At 40.4% G+C, this 18,048-nt stretch overlaps 1 protein-coding gene across 5 annotated transcripts in view; it reads right to left on the bottom strand.

Annotated features, from left to right (window-relative positions):
- Nucleotides 1–18,048, bottom strand: part of NXPH1 (neurexophilin 1) — a 139,198-nt gene that overhangs the window by 117,210 nt on the left and 3,940 nt on the right. The gene's annotated exons all lie outside the window — the stretch shown is intronic.

An 18,048-nucleotide genomic window follows, 5' to 3' on the forward strand; every position in this document is an offset into this window, starting at 1 on the left:
TTCATGGGGTGTTTTTTTGATTTTTTTTTTAATCAATTACTGACAAATCAATATATTTTATACTATTTCTGCCTCACTGTTTTATTATTTCATGAGGTCTGCTACTTCAATTAAAGACTAAATGAGTTATCATACCATTAATTGTTCTAAACTGGTGAAATGTTCCTGGTTATATATGAATGTCCTTGTTTATGACAGATAGGACAATTGCCTCCCACAGAGACACTGTAGCTGTAGTGTGATGTTCCACGGAGTATCCAGCATCACTGCTGATGGCAAGTGTGCATGGTTAGTGTGACTGGCAGGGAATTGCTTTGCACCTCCAACTTCCCCATCACTGTCCTCGTGGTTCAGTCAGTCAAACAAGTGATGCAGCTGTCTGGAGGTGAACATCTAAAACTAGCCCAAGATGGGTAGCACCTTTCACTGCTCTGCACTTCTGATTTATCTTCGTTATGATGTTTCTTGGGGGTTTTTTGGGGGGTTTGGGGGGAGTTGAAGTGTTTGGTTTTGGGGGGTTTTGTACCTTTTACAAAGCTCTGAAATCTCTTTTCTGGAAAGCTTTGTTAAACCTGTCTAGAGCTAGTGCAGAAAAATGTCCAGTTATTTCATTGACGGGCTTTAGATCAGACTAAATCTAGCAAATACTATAAGCAAATATTATACTTTTCTTCATACATTTGCTGCTTTTTATAATATATTGAGAGTACATTTTATAACCCCTAGGGCTCTCTCATGCTTGTACTTTTCCTCAAAAGGATGGCATAAAATGGCAAAGGAAAAAATAAATCAACATAAAAACCCCAAGTTTTACTTCTCCAAAACATGTAGTAATCTTGGTTATGGTCAGCACATATTCTTATATATCATTGAGCTTAACAGGAGACTTCTTTTAAACACCTCCATTCTGAAAAGTATTCCCTCTTGGTTAATAAACACAGGAACCATTTCCTTTAGACTCACAGGCTTGTTTTCACATATCTTCCTCCAAGCTGAATTTTACTATGAATATTACAAATAAACACTGACCTCATATCCCTTACTGAGCCTAGAAATACCTTTGTAAGCAAAGGTTAAGTAAAGTAGCCAACAGGGGAAGAATGAGGCAATTTCTGGAAGATAGATTTTTATTCCTTGCCTCAGTTACAATATTAATCTTGTTCATTTATGCTGAGGCTCAGGACAGAATGCAACAACAATGTATCTGTGTGGTCAAGCACAGAGCATTTCTTTGCCTCTGTGTGGGTAATTTCCCAGATGAAAACAATTACATTTGTGCAGATCTACATCCATGCTAACAGTTCACCTAAGAGGAAGGTGTTCTTTCTTTGCTCAAATACTTTGATTTCCTAACTGGGCTGCATATGTTCAGGATTAGAGATACTTCCTGCTCCCATAGCTCAAAAGACAGCCTAGCCAAGCACCTAAGTTGTCTGCATCCGGCTATGCAGTTGTGTTTTAAGAAAGAGCCCCATATATGTTCTCTACAGTGAATCTACAGACATCTACCTCATGAGAGGTAGAGTTCCCCAGTACCAGCCATTGGGACAACTTCTTCTGTTTCTAACATATGAAGCTATATGAAATCCCTCCACAGAAAGCTAAGAATATATTTGTAAAAATTTAATCCACAGTACCTTTGCTTGATACTGCAAGTCTGATCTTTTTGGAGGCTCATGGATATCTAGGGGGAGTCTGGGAAGTGTGTTCCATCAAATTCTGTTGCTGTAAAGTGTTGTAGAGTCTAATAGTGGTTAGTTTTTACCAGTTCCTCTCAAATCAGTTGAGATCATCTCATGGTAGTATATTCAGTGTGTTCCACAGGATATAGAAATGAAGTAATGGCCAAATCAGTTCACCTAATCTAGTGTCCTGATCCTACCTATGGCCAATATAGGTGTTTCTAGTGAAGCTCTAAATAATGCAGCACATAAATATTTAAGAATAAGACATTGTTCACATTCTGCAGAAAAAAATCTATTATTTCCACTGAGCAAATGCAGAATTAGTTGCATGTATGAGTCTCATGCCAGCATTAAGCATTTAAGGGCTTGTTTCTGTTTCAAAGCTTAACAGTTTACACACTTTCAGAACAATTGTCTGCTAGCCAAGAGAGGAAGCAACAACAGAAGGTATGCATAGTCACATATGGCCAGATCAGGGGAACCATCCGGACTTAATACCGGCTGAAGCTCTGGCCAAAAAATGCTGCAGATATCCAGAGAGAAATCTGTGGGCACTTGGGTAGTCTGCATTGTGGCAAACAAACTTCACACTTATCCCAGATCTTGCATTGTCAGAATTTAAAAAATTCCATTTAATTAGAACTGTGTGTTTATTCATCTCCACCTCAAAACAGCATGCATAGTAGCTTTTGTTTGTTTTCAATTTCAAGTTTTAGAAGAATGCAGTTCATGCCAAATTTGCCGCAAAGATGATCTGAGAGAACTGTGTGAAATAAGCACATAGAAGCTTAAAGTAAAACTATCAGAGAGCCCTTGACCTCTTCTGCTAGTTGTTCCTCCTATCTTTTATAATACTCAGTCTTGTTACAAGACTGCACTACAAGATGTCCTGGCACTCTAAAATCTTCTCATTTTATACACAGACATTCTGTAAATAAATCTGAAATGAAGTGCTTAAAGGTCTATTTCTTACTTTTTAGCAACTAGGCATAAAATGTTGGGCTATAAAGTGTTTACAAATTAGATTACTGGAAGGGAATGGAATACATTGTTATCTACTGAACCAATGATGGGTCAAATGGCACTTTGAATTCTTGTGGTGAATATGACTGCGACCTTCACATAGCCCATTGACAGAAAGCAATTTTATTTACATTTTTAAATCCGCATAAAAGTGAAAGATGGTACCACTACAAAATTAAACACAAAATATTTTGTCCCAAGGCATAACTGAGATCTTCCAAGGTTACAAATAGTCTGAAATGAAGCAAGACTTTCTTAATCCTGCCACCAGTATGTTTCACCCAAACCTTGTAGTGCTGGTGATCTATTTTTGTTTGCCAGTCAAAAAGTCTCCTCATTTTAAGATGGAGAAATAAGAAATAATGAGAGACTGTCTCTTTGTCCCTTAACTGTTCTACACAAACAGATCATTAATTATGTTTGAGCTGCTATAACAAGCTAGTTTCATCTGTACAGATTAAAAAGGTCTACCCATAAAGAGATGGAAGGTGGAAAAAGCCTTATTCGAAACAAAATATACCACATCCTCCTGGACCAACAGCATTATAATGTCTATACTTTTAGAACAGTGTATTTAGGAAATAATTAAAGCTGTGTATAATTGGATACAGTCTGCGCATTTAAACACTTAAAGAATGGCATATTCCTCCTATGTATACCAAATGTGCCTGTCATTTTCAATTTTAAAAAAAAATCTTTACAAATCTATCCATTACATCACAGTATTCCCTCTGCACTCTCTAAGAACCTCATGATGAAAAAGTTATTACTAAAAGATTTGTTTTTAAGCACTATACAGTGGGTAGTGTTATAAAGAAGTTATAAAGATGCAAAAATAACTGCATTCTTCTAACCATTATGTTTAGCCATGGAGCTACTCCAAAGTACAACATTAAAAAAAAGTGCAACAGTTTTTTACAGAATAACACCATTTTGCAAAGTACTGTCAAACAGAGCACCTAGAAGGATACATAGGTTTATAAACCCTAGGTGGTTCTGGTAGCAGTGGCTATGATTAAGGTGTCCTGAAACTTCATGTAATAAGACCTTTTTATCAGTTGCTTATAAGTTTGCTGAACTCCAACTACTAGGAGAAAAATTTTTCCCTGCAAGGTATCTACCTGAGTATTTCTTTAGTCTTTGTGGAAAGATTAACACAAAGTGGTTTAGAGAACAAGACTACAGGAAAATATCCCTGGCTTTGGAAAAAAAACCAAAACCAGTTTTTCTTTGAGAAGTCCTAGTGTTGCAATTTTGGAAATGGAAAAACCTTTAAGATGTGTTAGGGCAGGGCCTTTTTGTCAAGCATATAATTTTTATGGTTCCTGGAATGCCCATTGAAAAGGAGGCTAGTTTGTTGGGTGTTTTCAATATCAAACCTTAACTACTTCCCAGAATCACTTTAGTTTCTACGGCTAAAAATCATTAATATTCTTTCCATGTTTTAACACTCAGGGCTGTTTTCATAGAATGACCTATACATGTTTCATGTTTCAAAGCCGAGTTCGCTTTCTTCAGCCCATAGAGCTAGATGCACCAATCAAGAACACCCCTTCAATCCTTGTTCTGGATATCATAGACCATCAAAATAAGGTGGTGGAACCAACTTCTCCTAACCTTTCCTGACAGTTCCTGCAGGTGCACTGAGAATGAAGAGGTAGGTAGACATAAAGAGAGCATGTAATGCAGTACTTTGTTTCAGGTTTTTATGGATGATAGATAAAAATCATTAAACAAAGGAAATTATAAGCTTAAAAATAATGGATGGGGAGTGAGGGTAGTGGTCTGCAAATTGGTAACTTTTTTACATCTCACAATGTGCACCCACAGTTAACCATGAGTATTCCTCTTCAAGAGAAAAAATAAAGCTTTCAGGATCTTGGGCACATAAACAGCTTTCTAGAAGCAATTAGTTACTAATTAGTTACTGTGCCATGACAGACTGACAGAGTTTCTCAAAATTTAAGACAAGAATTGCACATGTATGTAGCTGTGAGGATAATGGAGTTTCAGCAAGAAGATTAAAATCAGGACTGCTTATGCTTACTGTTAGCTACCTTGGAAGATCATTCAAGCTAGATCCAGAAGGTGCCTATAATTACTATGGTGAAAGGCTTACTCTCTGTGTCCAAGGGACCTGTTAAAGTTCATAAACTGGAATTAGCTACCCATATACTTCTGTTGGGAAATGTTTCCTGAAATAATAATTCACAAAAGCTACTAAACTGTCCAAACTAAGCAACCAGAGAAAGAAAAGAAATTAACTTAAATACTTTCTGACATTTCTGAAGCATAAATGCCCCTAGAATTAGGAACCTTATTTTGCTGTTGCTTATATGTCCAATTAATAGAATTGACAAGGCAACATATTTTCAACTTTCTGGTTCAAGAATTTCTTACACATGATAGTAAAGCCTTTTTCTGATATAGAGCTCTCAAAATCTGAAGAGTTTCGATTATGAGGGAACTCAAACGCCTAAGGTCAAAGAGCAAGAGAGAGAGATTTAATAACGCAAACGTCTCAGAATTTACCTACAGTGAGATCCTGATTCCAGATTAAAAGAGTCCCTGACTATATTAAACCAAGCAGAATAAAATGAACAAGCAAAATCAAGAAAATTCCATAGATTATTCCACCAGGCAGTGGTTAAAGCAATTACCTCAAATTGTGAGGATTGGGTTCACATTTCCTCAAGAAGTAAAGAAATTGAATCTCTTAAATCCCTAACGGAAGCTTCAGTCACTGGGCTGATGAGAAAAATATGAACAAGAGACAGAGAAAATGGAGAGTGAAAAAGTGCTGTGACCCTATCAAATCTTTTGTAAGTCTAGGGTGTTACACACCCAGCTAGAACTGCTTCCTGATGGTCAGCACTCCCTTTTTTGGTTTTTTGGGTTGTTTTTTTGTTGTTGTTTGGGGGGTTTTTTTGGTTTGTTGGTTTGGTGGTTTTTGTTTTTTTCTTTTTGGTTGCTTGGTTGCTTGGTTTGTTGCTTGGTTGTTTTTTTGTTTTGTTTTCATGTTCCTAGGTGAGTCAACAGAATGAATACTAGAGAAGTCATGGTATTTTAGGCTGAAGTGACAGCATTTAAGTTGGAAAGAAGTCTAACTATCATATCTGACACTAATTCTGTTGTGATAGCTGAATGTGAGGTGCAGGCATTTATTTGTGAGCAAAGCTTTGCTGTTGTTTAGTTTCTTACAACTGACTAATAGAATGCTTGAAAGTGTGAATGCAGCTGACAGCTGAGCCCAGGATGGTCAGGTCTGACATATCAGCCATGGAAAAGGTACTGTTCAGTGAGGACATGCACACTGAAAAACATCCAAAGAATATGTTCAGACTGTCATGAGACAGAGCTTGAGTACATGGTTGATGTGAATTAATTATGGAGTAATATGAAGTAATTAAACAATTAAAGCTAGAAGTTGTGATACAAGAGATGAAAAAGAATATTGCATGTAAGAGTAACTTTCTGCACAGTCATTTTGTTGGACATTTGCAATGTGTTTTTGCTGTGATCAATGGCAGTAAAATTGTAGGAGAAAAAAAATCCCTAGATGAGGATTTCAGCCTTGAACCGAGCCTGTGACTGAACTCAGAGTTTCAGGTTTGCGGGTAACACTGACTCAGACACCAACAATGCAAGATGTAAATGATTCTTAAGTAGTCAAGAATGAAACAGAAGTCCAGGCTCAGAGATGGAGACAGACTCTTGTAAAAACAGACATCAAAGCTAAGCAATTGGGACAGGATGAATCTTTATTCAGATTCTGAGTTTTCTGAGATTTTGTTGTGATTTCTAAGAAGGAATTTGTCTTGGGATTGCCTTTTGATTACTGTACTTGTGTCTATGCAACTACAGTGACTCATTCATGTTTTAGAACCAACAGTATTCCATTAAAGACTAACCTCCTGTTTCTTCAGGCATGAGAGGTAATAATATGCGTTCTCTACCATTCCCAGTGAGTCTTCTAGCAAAAGTAGAGGTAACCATAACAAAATTGCTTAGGTATTAAATAGGTCAAATCACGTGCTTTTTAAAAATTATAGCTCCCATATCATGTTTACTTATCATGAAAACAGAAAAAAGATCATAGTGTCAAGTATATTTTGTAACCATTGGAGGTCACTTTTATGCTGATATTTCTGCTAAGAATTCTCTGCCTAAGCAGCGATACATTTAACATCCATAAGTAACTTGAAATTACTTCCATTGTCAAAGAGAAGTGTCTCAATTAAAAAAAAAAAAAAATAGTTGAGTCCATTTTCTGTCCGGCTATCTTTATGACAGCTTCTGTTTCCTAAATACATACTCAGAAGGCATTGGAAACTAGGATAAATTCATCAATGTAATTTCAGTTGTGTAGATTTTTCCATCCCCACTGGGCATATTTATTGGAATCTTACTGTAGCTGGTCACATTATTAATAGCAAGCAATTTATTTGATTAATTTACCCTATAGTTCTGTTCATTAAAAATCCTCTCCCATTTTGATTTCTGCTTCTTTTATTCATAAGCATTCAGTGAATGTTTTCAGCATATTTTATTCTGGAGTTTGTTTGGAAGCTCTTTGCTTCATCTAATCAAAATGATTATTTCTTTACTAGAGATGCTGTGACTTGAAATCTTCAGTCAGTATTGTCTCTGTTCCCCTATTGACTTTGCCACTGTAAGTGCAGTATCCGGAACACTTCTGACATGAACAGTGAACATCTAGTGCCATATTTGAAGCACTGACTTACCAAGGGATGCACAAATCCATAGGAAAACAATCTTTCTCTAAACAGTCATCAGACAAAACAAGTTTACACAGGGGTATGTTGAAAAATTAATAAAAAAATGTGAGAATACAGGAAAATTGACATCTTTGGAGAAGCAAGAACTTTTATAGATGGATCCTCACACTATTATCCCAACTCATTTCAAGCCACTCCCCTGTTGTCCTGTAATATATTTTCCCAACACAGAATGATCCATCATTCAATCCAACCACCAATTGATCAGCTCCAGCTAAATCAAGGCAATAAAGGGCCCATAGGAGTTGTAAGTAGCCTATGAAATGAGAATTATAGGATGTATGAGCAATGAATTTTCTGGTTTTATAAACGTTATTAGTATAAATCCACTAGAATTAGTTTCACCTAAACATGTTGAAGAGAGAATTATTCCAAACATCTCTAAAGTCTTTGAGAACCTAACAAAAAGACAGGTCACAAAAAATCAGTCATGCAAGGTGGATTTTGCTCAAAGAGGGCTAAGTAGAAATACCGTCTTAGACTCCATCTAATTTACCCATTAATGCACAAAGCTGAGGTAAAAAAACCTCCCATAGGAGCTCCCTAGAACCACCACATTCCCACAAATTAACAACTGTTCTTGATGAATACATAAGCATATATGCCTCTCATTACATGAAACGTTTTATAGGTCAAGAGGTTAAAAACTTTCAGTCAGCAATGGAAATGTAGGTACAAATTTAGGGAGTGTAAAATACCTGAGCAAAATTGAGTCAGGGACCTGCCCAGGGAGATGGATTTTAGCCTGAATCAAGAGGCTAACGAAGTCACAGCTCCACCTGTTGAGCTAAAGCAAATCATCCACCTGTAGCAGCTGGCAGCACAGGTTTGTTTTTGTGCCAGACATAGATGACTAACACTGTGCTGCTTGGATAAAGTAAAACATCAAAGTTTAGGGACAAACCATGCAGTCATTACTCTGGGTGAAGGAGTACTGTAGCCATGGAGCCAATCTGCCAGAGAACAAAAGGACTTGGATCTACAGGAAGGATCTCATGGCAGACCAAAGACAGGGTGATATTCTTCTGGGTAAATTTACTAAAGAATAAAACAGTGACAGAAACAATGCTAGAAATAAAAGTCTATAGAGCCTGCTCAGCTCTTTTTGACTTCACAGAAGACTAAGTTGCTCAGACCAGAGGCTATGAATAGCCATACATACATATTCTTTCATGTTCATTAGAAATGCTTACTACTTCTTTCCTGTGTTACCTATGAATAGCCAGTTCATACAAAGCAAATCAAGCTAAAATGTAGTGAAATATCATTTCCAACAACCTTATAAAAATGGAAATATTTATCAAGCTAAAGACCCCATTTTACAGCCAAAGAAATCAATGAAAAAGTTCTCACGAGCCTAAGTGGTCTTGAATCAACATGCAAGTTTCTTGTGGAAGAATAAATAAGGCTATATTTTTTGCTTTACATGGTCATTGTTCCCGAACATTTTTCTTCTGAAAGGAAAAAAAGAATCTGCAGTGGTCTGCAAAAATGTACATCAATAATGCAGTTAGACTTCAACTTTAGACCACAAATATAGTATTGGAAAAAGGCCACACATGGCTTTCCGAGATATGCCACCATTTGCATCTCTTTGTAATTCTAAACAGTAGTAAGGGTGGTGTCTGAATGCTTCAAAAACACATTTACAGAAAAAAAAAAAGACACATGAATTACCTATTTGAGAACCACAACTTTAGTTTAATTTCATAGATAAAGGTATTTTTGTAGACTGCTTCTTCAGAAGCTGGAGCAGTAGTCAGAATGAGTCACAAATCATGACTCAAAAAATTCAAACTTAATCAAAAAATATAATTATTATCCCATAATTATAGGATTTTTAATAATTTAATTCATTATTATCCAATAACAATAAACAATATTTTTAGGATAAAGGATAGTAAAAAGTGTATGCTTGGTTAAATACAAATACTGTAATAGATTCTACGTAGTCTAGAGGTAAATTCAGCAGATTGTTGCCAAAAATATTACTCAATAATATTTTTGAAGACGTGGATGTGTTATCTTTTCCACCATGGAAGAAGAAAATTTTATATCCCAAAAAAACAAATGCGAAAGCCATACTGGATTCACTTTCTCCTAGCTCAGTAAAGCACTGAAGCATATGTGAGCAAGTGTCCTGTCTTCAGTTGAGCTTGTGTTTTGCTTCTAAAAAGTAGTCGCAAGCTACTGACTTTTACTCTGAAGTGTCTGCTACAACACCACAATTTCAGAATATTCTATAAATTGTGGAGAACAAAAACAGCACCTCCTCTAATGTACTTAGTCACACATTTCCATATTCATTTGGATTGCATTACACTGGAAGACTGAACCATATCATTACAATCTGCTAATCCACACAATAACTTTTCCAAGACTCACACTCTGCTCTACCTAGCAAATATTCAGTGCATTTAAGATGCAAACACAAGCTGTATTCCAATATATTTATAATTCTGTGGGATAGTACCTTATAGCAATGACTTGTGCTAGCGGAGAGAGCAGAGCTGCTCACAGAGGAAGGAGACACACAGCAAGAGGTCCCACTGAGTCAGCAGACAGAAGCTAAAGATATAGAAGATGACTCACACAGACCACAGTCTTATGAAGGACCAGACAATGTCGTTTCTTATCCACTCCAAGTGACCACTCATAGACGTGATTCCACTGAAGGTATCGATGCACTACCCTCTGTTTGCAACAAGTACTACACTGCCACCTGCTACAAGCAAGTCAGCTAAGCAAATGTGATGGTTTGTGGAAGCAGGGAGAAGAAACACGTGGGAATATAATATGTGGACATTGTTAAGTTAATATCCATTGCAGACGAAGGCAGCAGGATGGAGCGCATCTTTTTTAATGGTGAAGGCTTTCATGTACTATTTATTATGCACATCTTTTCTGTCACATTTCTGTAGTCTTCCTTATTTTCCTGATCCTTAAAGACCTGTTCGCTCAGTAATTGTCCTCCACAGAGCTACAGTATTATTGCTGTTTTACCTATCAATATTGCTCACAAAATCTTCTCAAGATGCAAGCATTCCCCAAATAAACATTAAGAAAAATCTCTATATGCAATACAGAGTAGTTGCAGTAAGTGACAACAGAAATTACTCTAAATTAGAGTCAAATTACAAACTCACATTCTGATTTTAAGCACACCAATATTTTACAATACTGCTATGGACAGTGCAACAAGTATGAGGACACAATTTTAACATTATTCTATTTTAACTCTATCTCTTCTTTTGCAAGACCTCAAATGCAATGGATGAGATTGTAAATATAAAAAGCAGTCCATTAATTTTATATAAGCAGTTTTATACACCTATGGCCTATGACAACATTTCTTGACAAAATAGCCTAGCAGAAGGACTGTTTTTATAAAGTTCAATCAAAAATAGCTTATAAAAATGACTGTGCAGATAAATATTATGGTACAGGTGGTCTGAACTACCCATAACAGAAGTTCCATTAGCTAAAATTTTTTAAGAGCTGCCAATTACACTTTCAATTTGAAGTGGTTTCTGAATAGTGACAAGCAATTCTCAGAAATAGAAATGGTCTACTTAATCTTCAATATAAACAGAATCTGTCCTTCTCACACAAGAATACAAACCATCGATTTACAGGGAATCCTGTCTTGTATTACACTGCAGGATCAAGGCATAGGATCTGCTGCAGAGGAGTCTTTGCTTTTCCATAGTGTTCTTAATTTATGGCCAGAATGTTTCTCCTTTTCTATTTTCAATTTTACCCAGTAGCTCACATGCTCCTCTAAAACAAGTGCAGGAAATATTGTGCCAGCTGAAAGTTAACTCACACATAATGCAAGGCTGACATAGGGCAGGGGAAGGGGAAAGAGGATCATAAAACACACTGGTCGCTAATCATCAGTAATTTTACTTCTGTTACTTCAAAGCATGTTCCAACTAGGAAGGTAAGTAGCATCTTTGGTTTTTCAGCTGAGGATAATGTACTGGTTAGATTTAAGTGACTCTATACTTCTCTTTCTAAATAAATATTAACATTTTATTAATGTACCATATATTAATATAAGATTAATAATTAATATTTTTATATAGTACATATTATAACTTAATTCCATGCCTTTCCAGAAACTAAGGTTATTAGATCACTTTTTTCCTAGTATTATTTTGGCTGTCAGCTCTGCTTCTAAAAGGAGTCTGCTGCTATCACCAGATTTTAACTAAATATACAAAGGAACAACATAGACATATTTTACTTATCAGTTTTTCAAAAGTCCAGCAAAAAAAAGAGCATTCACAAGTGCTCTTGCGCACACAATAATCAGGTTACACGCACAAAGAAACAACCAGGCTCTTTGTTCTTTTGGGTTTTGTGTCAAGTCTGAGTTAGAAGATGAAGTTGGAGGAAAATAGGGCACTAATATCATAATCATTTGGTAGGCCTAATTTCTCCCCCTTCAACAACCTGCAGATTTGGAAAGAGCAGACTATCTTTCCATACGCTGGTCAACCTGTCATCAAAGTGATCAAACAGATTGACAGGAAAGGTGATAACCCAGAGGCACTGGCAAACTAACTAGTGAATGGACAGGACAGAGACGAACTAGTGGACAAATCTTTTTTGAGCAGATGCAGGGGGCAAGGAAGAAAATATTACTAAACCTCTCCTTGGAGAGAAAAAGACAAGGCGGGAGAGATGGCGCAGTGTGCAAGGCAGACGAACGTCCCGGAGACATTTGTCACTAGCTGGATGGTGAGACTTTGACATTAATGAGGGTGGTATTTGGAAGATAAAAGCAGTATCTCTGCAGCAGACAATGCAGTTTTGAGCCACCACACACAGGGATAAGTTGTAATCAAAAGGGACTGGAGAATGTTCACATCTAGCAAAAGCATCACGATCGCTACCGATATTCATGGGAGAATATGGATCAGGACTAAATGGCTTATGGTTTTGTCTGGAAGGCTGGTGGAGATTGTGGGTTATTTTACCTCTCAGTCAAGTCAATTCCTATCACATTCCTTTATTGAAGGACTCTTCATCAGTCATTCACTTACACCTGCCTTGCCAAAAGTCACTGTTTCATTGACAAGTGCTTTTCAGGCAGCAGAGCTGTAGACGACAGCTCTGTCGATAGTGAGTGGGGATTTACAGGGGTGGAGGTGCTTGCCTGCGATTATCTTCTCCTGAAAACAAGGAGAGAGCTGGGAGATACCCTGAGCACTCTCTGCCAGGACACAGGCAAGTGAAGGCAGCAAGATCTGGCTGCCCCTCGCAGATGCCTCAGAGAGCCACGACCCCAAAAATGACATCAACTGTGTCTGAGAGACGCTCCTGACCCGACCCATGGGATAGAAAGTGTCATTGTTAATTAATAACTCCCTGTTCTCATGTCTCAGTGTCAGCCCTGTCTCAGAGCTCATTTTTTACTCCAATGCTCTTGGATATGTCTGGTCTCTCTCCAAAAGAAGACGATGCCGTGGTCCTGGGATGAAATGAGACAAACCTGAGCATCTCAGAGCAGCTTTCCTATCCCTAGATTCATTCTACCATCCCAGTTCCACTCCATGCTCGTGTATTGTCCCTCTGACCAGTTTTCCCTCACAAAATAAAGCTACTATTTCGCCATTGAGAGAAAGCCAGTCAGCAGCAAGAGTAAATAAATACATCGATCTGCTGGTCCACCTGTCTACTTCTTCCTTCAGGAAAACTGACGCAGAGCGCCAAGCCCCAAGTCCAGAGCGTGCTGCGGGTAAGGTCTAAGCAGCAGCAGCCCGAAACTTTGACTAGCCCGGGACGGGCCGCCTGTGAACGAGCAGTCGGCGGCGCGGGCCAGGGCCGGGCGCTGTCCGCGGTGCTGCCCCGCCCCGGGCGCTCTCCAGGGTGCTGCTGCACGGCGCTGCCGCCCCGGACAATGGTCAGCGCCAGCCCCGGCCCGGCGCGGGGTGGGACACTCAAAGCCAGCCCACTCTCGGCCCGATTGCCAGAGCTTTCCCTCTCTCCCCGCTCTCAGTGCTTGCACTCGCCGTCCGCGGCTCGAAACACTCAGCATCTCCGACGGGGTTGGGGGTGGGGGTGGGGGGGGGGGGGAGGAACACACTTTAAAAAAAAAATAATCAATCAATAAATAACACGTAGACCAATCGTGCACTGAAGAAAGTTTTAGACGCGGATCCAGCAACGAACAGGAAAATAGGAAGCCAGACTAACCCGATATGTGCTAAGGACAAGCTCTTTCTGCTTCCTCATTAATGCTTCATGCAAGGAGTGCAGCCCCACATGTGAAAGTAACCATGTCCCCGTCCTGCTGCAGTTTCGAGAACCTCCCTGTTGTCCTTCAATACCGTCTCTCTGCTTTGATACAAAAATTGAGAGTATTGGGAAGCGATAGATGAAATCTGACTGCATCAATCACAAGCAAGCCCAGCAAGACGGATTATGGGAAAAGAAGCTGTATTCCTGAGTAACGACTGGCGTCACAGTAGTTAATATAGAACAGAAAAGCCTCTCGAAAAGTCAATTCTTATGTAGATGAGGTGACATAAGAGCTTTTCTCTCCCTTCGAGGGCTTAGTGAATTCCTAATTTGCCCATAGAAGCCCTAGAGGAATGAGAAAGAAAGGGCGGGAATATTGGGATTGCTAGTCATAACAAATATCACCGTGATCTGGATTGTTGCCTAGAAATACACTGAAAATGAGGGGATCCAATGCCATTGTCTCAGCTGAGCTATTTGTCTTGACCTTCGGCTTTGTCCATCCAGGCTGAACAAACTTCGTGCAATGAGCGTCGCCCCCGCTGTCTCCCAGTCACACAACTTTGATCTCTCTGGGTCACGGAAAGGGAAAGAGGATGGGAGGAATTTTCCCCTCCGAAAGAGGGGCACTCGCAGAAGTTTAAACAACAGCCAGAAAAACGTAGGGTTCAGCAACAAACTGAGAAATGTGCTGTCCTGTGAAGAGAGAGTAGTTTGCACAGCATTGAGAACCCGCCAATATATATCATATCAATAAAAAGGAGCTCTTCGAAAGCTTGCATAGTAATTGAGATTGGAGATCTTTTTTGATATGGGTTGGCATTTCCTCATATCAATCTGACAGAGCCAACTCAGGAAATTGCTGGTAATATTCATCTGGGGAGCACTTTCATTAAACGTAATTCATTCGACTTTCACAATAAATTGAGTGACATCCTTACAGCAGAACCTTTTTATCCCTGATGAAGTGCTTGCCAGCCTTTGGTTTTCCACTTTATTGTCACATTCCTTAAAGCAGAATCGTCAACATGTCAATCTGCTGCATGAAAAAAATGCTAAAGCTGTATTTACAAAGCACCCAGGAGGTGGTTTAATGCTGACTTACAAGAAGAGCGAGCTGGGTGTTAAACTATCTGCTAAATCACAGCAAAACTTCATCCAAACCCAGTCAGAACAGAAGCCAATCCTAGGGAGGGAAGGATGGCTCATACATTCATTTTCTCCAAGTGCTGGCTATTCCGAGCAATTGGTTTCGTAACCTGCTTCACCGCACCTTCCAAGACGATTAGGAAATTGGCTTTTTGTTAATTAAAATGGCGGTTTAGAGATGCAGGGAAATATTAAAGAGGTTAAAATGGGTACCTCTAGGTACCGTACCAACGTGGAAGATTTTGCTAGTCGAAAAGAGGCAGGGATATTGGTTTATATTCAGGTGCCTCCCTAAAAGGTGAAATCTGTTCCAGATTGCTTTCTCCAGCGATGTACTAAATTAAAATAGTGTGTACTAAGCATCAGGTAAAACAAATTTCAGTGCGGGGGAACCCCTTTTTAAACTAGCACAGGTCCCTGGTGGTTAGGAAGTAAGGAAGCCTGGGAAAGAATACACTATCCTCCGCTTGAAAAAAAAAATTCAAGAGCGCAGATAAGTTTGTTTCACCTACACAAGATCGGGGTCCCGTTGTTATTCCCGTGCCTTACCTTTTCCCTTACACCACCGTTACAGCGTCTCTCAAACTCCTTTAGAAAGAGGGAGCAGGAGCATCTCAAGGCTACGCAAACTCCCTCGCACAAAAAGCCACTGCTGTCCCTGCTCGCCAAGCGCTCTCCCCCGCCCTCCCTGCCTTCGACGTCAATTTGAAAATTGAAAGAAATCGCTTATTTGGGGAGAAAAAAAGCAATACCCGAATGCATTCAGCACCAAATGCCTCTGAGAAAATACTGTGGGTAGTGATTACGATAGGACAATGCCTTCTCTCTCTTTTGTTTTCTGCCTATAGAGGTGTGGGTTTGTTTGTTGGGTTTTTTTTCTTCCATGGTAAAGTAGGACACAATCAGCAATAATCTTAAAAAAGAAAGAAGAAAAAAAAATCAATTTATCTTCGCCGGCACGTGGTATTTCCTCACGTTCACCACGGCTTTCATTAACCGGGGTGAAATGACCGCAAACAGTGCGACACACAGCGAAATTAAATGTACACAAACTCTGGAGCCGCTGACCCCCTGTTTACCCCCTCAGCAAATACTGTACCAAGTGTGCCACCGCTGAGGACAATTTTAAACCTCTATTATTCGCAACAATTTTGCAGGAAAGCTCCTCTCGGCTGTCAGAAGGCCTCCGAGCTACAGTGACGGCGTGAAACAGACCTTAAAATCCCAGCCCGGCACAGGGAGAAGGTTAGCAGGCTGTTTCCAAAGCCCCTCGGCCAAAGCCATCGCCCTGTTTAACAAGGTGCCCCTAGAGCCCCGTAGTTCTACTCCTGTGGCAAAGCTCCGCGCAGGGAAGCTCCCCCCGCGATACAGCCTTCGTCGCGGGCTGAAAAATCACCCCTCCTTTTGCTCCTGCGCTGCTTAAGTTTTGCAGAGTTGAAGCGCTCTGCTACCCGGCTCCTGTGCGTATCCTAATTAACAAACCCACCGCTGAATAAACACTTCGCTGGGAGAAGACAAGCCGAGCGGGAGGATGAGCGGGGGGAGGGATCCTTAGCCTAGCAGCATGCCACGCAAAATTCCGACTGCTTTTAGTTCCGTACCCGCTACTCCGGGTGAGGAGCACCTAAGTCATGAGCCGAAGTCTCTTCGAGCCCGGGTGATCCCAGCAAAAGAGGCTCATGTTACCACTCCGTGCTTGTGCGGTGCGGGAAGGTCTCCCCGGAGCGGGCGGGGGAGTAAAGCCTGTGACCGTGACGGGAGGGGAAATCCTGCCGTGTGCGAGCCCTTTGCCGCCTGGCGCCCGCGATTGCCGGGGGTGCGCAGGGCCCGGGGACGGCCGGGCCGGGGCAGGACGGGCTGGGGAGGGCGCCCGTCGCCGCCGGGAGCTGGCTGCCACGGCCCGCCGGGCCCCGCCGCACGGAGCGCCTCCGCAGCTGCCGGCACGGAAACGATCTGCCTCTTCCTCCGAGGCCCTGCTTGACCTGTCCCTCTGAGAAACAATACTCAGGATCCTTGCTGTCCTTCCTAAAAGCCCACGCGTTCTGTAGTCGCTTCTACAGCATGCTGCTTCCACATTTGGTGGGGGGGGGGAGAGGGAGGGAGAAGAAGAGATGAAAAGAAACAGCCTGGCCTTTTATTGTCGTGTGGTGTCAGACTGAAAGTTCACTGGCAGCTAGGCAGGAGGTACAACGAGAAGGTTTCCGTTAAGGGAATGGTGTAAAATCCCGGCGTCCTTATAAACAGAACCCAGTTCTATAAGACTCTGCGATCTCCGGGTGTTATTTCGGTTATTTCTTTATTCTTTACGTGCTTCCTTACTGACAATTCTGAGCTCAGCACAGCACTGTTAGTTAAGGAAACATTATCCATTAGAATCAGACTAAGATGCTTTTGAAAGAACAGAGGTGATATGGAGTGTCGTGGTAAGTAAGACCGAGCGTAGGTGTTTGAACACTTTCTGCAGCTTTCTAAAAGCAGAGAAAGAAAACAACTGCAAGACTTTAAAGGTTAACTCCCAATTTTGCCAAACAAGTACTCAGTTCCCCGTTTAGGCCAAAGGAAATGCACTTCCACTGCAAATCAAATATAACATTTTCAATACACTGCACAGCTCAAAACAAGGAGAAAATGCACACCTCACAATGCACAACTAATGTTCTTTTCAATAAACATATGGTGAACCATCTCTACCCCAGCAAAATTCCTACTCATTCAGATCGGCCATGACCTCTATAAATTTCAGGCAATAAGGCTGGATAGCATATGGCTCTATTAAAAAGGGAAGAAAAGCAGAAACACTATTTTTTTTCCCCTCAAGATTCCATTACGAAGAGGTTTAACGGGGGGGGGGGGGGGGAACAAAAAAAGGAAAAAGAGCAGCGGTTTGCTGAGTGAAGAGGAATTACAAGGCAGACAGTGTCTGTAAATGAGTGACTTCGAGGCAGCCCAGCCTCGCCGCAGCTGTTCACTCTCCATGAACACCTCCTAGTTCAGGCGAAGGGGTAACAGGCTATTTTCCCTCTCACCTATATTATTAGCCCCTCTCAAAAAGGGTTGGGTTTTTTTTAACAAACTCGATAGGAAGCTGTTTGTGCTGCCATTTCATTTACCCTTCCTAACAGTTTGAGCACTGAAAATTAAAT

The sequence above is a fragment of the Corvus hawaiiensis genome, chromosome 1, assembly GCF_020740725.1.
Source record: "Corvus hawaiiensis isolate bCorHaw1 chromosome 1, bCorHaw1.pri.cur, whole genome shotgun sequence".
Classification (NCBI taxonomy): domain Eukaryota; kingdom Metazoa; phylum Chordata; class Aves; order Passeriformes; family Corvidae; genus Corvus; species Corvus hawaiiensis.